This window comes from Magnolia sinica, chromosome 10 (genome assembly GCF_029962835.1).
Source record: "Magnolia sinica isolate HGM2019 chromosome 10, MsV1, whole genome shotgun sequence".
Lineage (NCBI taxonomy): Eukaryota > Viridiplantae > Streptophyta > Magnoliopsida > Magnoliales > Magnoliaceae > Magnolia > Magnolia sinica.
Window position 1 is genome coordinate 75,857,989 of NC_080582.1, and position 1,375 is coordinate 75,859,363.

The 1,375-nt window shown below is 34.5% G+C and overlaps 1 long non-coding RNA gene across 1 annotated transcript; it reads right to left on the bottom strand.

Annotated features, from left to right (window-relative positions):
• Window positions 1-267: 267 nt before the first annotated feature.
• Window positions 268-1,018, bottom strand: LOC131257543 (uncharacterized). The gene is made up of 3 exons (XR_009177488.1): window positions 809-1,018; window positions 334-429; window positions 268-299 (listed from the first exon to the last, which is right to left on the bottom strand). It is a non-coding gene; the product is annotated as an uncharacterized LOC131257543 (long non-coding RNA).
• Between the last annotated feature and the right edge of the window lie 357 nt (window positions 1,019-1,375).

The following is a 1,375-nucleotide window of genomic DNA, read 5'->3' on the forward strand; positions in this document are numbered from 1 at the left end:
CCTATAACCTAAACCTAAACCTAAACCCAAAACCTAAATGTATTCTCAAATCCCTAAACCTAAACCTACACCTAATCCTAATCTCAACTCCCTAACCTAAACCTAAACCTAAACTTGAAAACCCAAACCTAAACCCAATCCCGAACCCGAACCCAATTTCCTAAACCTAAACCTTAACCTATTCTCAATTCCCTAAACCTATATAGCTTATAATCTAAACCTAAACCTTAACCTAAACCTAAACCTAAACCTAAACCTAAACCTTTACCTAAACCTATAACCTTAACCTAAACCAAAACCTATGACCTAAAACCTTAACCTATAACCTATAACCTAAACTTATAACCTATAACCTAACCTTAACCTAAACCTAAAACCTAAACCTTAACCTATAACCTAAACCTAAAACCTAAATGTATTCTCAAATCCCTAAACCTAAACCTACACCTAATCCTAATCTCAACTCCCTAACCTAAACTTAAACCTAAACTTTAAAACCCAAACCTAAACCCGATCCCGAACCCGAACCCGATTTTCTAAACCTAAATCTTAACCTATTCTCAATTCCCTAAACCTATAGCTTATAATCTAAACCTAAATCTAAACCTTAACCTAAACCTAAACCAAAACCTATGACCTAAAACCTTAACCTATAACCTATAACCTAAACTTATAACCTATAACCTAACCTTAACCTAAACCTTAACCTATAACCTAAATCTAAACATAAACCTAAAACCTAAATGTATTCTCAAATCTCTAAACCTAAACCTACACCTACACCTAATCCTAATCTCAACTCCCTAACCTAAACCTAAACCTACACCTACACCTACACCTAATCCTAATCTCAACTCCCTAACCTAAACCTAAACCTAAACTTGAAAACCCAAACCTAAACCCAATCCCGAACCCGAACCCGATTTCCTAAACCTAAACCTTAACCTATTCTCAATTCCCTAAACCTATATAGCTTATAATCTAAACCTAAACCTTAACCTAAACCTAAACCTAAACCTTTACCTAAACCTATAACCTTAACCTAAACCAAAACCTATGACCTAAAACCTTAACCTATAACCTATAACCTAAACTTATAACCTATAACCTAACCTTAACCTAAACCTAAAACCTAAACCTTAACCTATAACCTAAAACCTAAACCTAAACCTAAAACCTAAATGTATTCTCAAATCCCTAAACCTAAACCTACACCTAATCCTAATCTCAACTCCCTAACCTAAACTTAAACCTAAACTTTAAAACCCAAACCTAAACCCGATCCCGAACCCGAACCCGATTTCCTAAACCTAAATCTTAACCTATTCTCAATTCCCTAAACCTATAGCTTATAATCTAAACCTAAATCTAAACC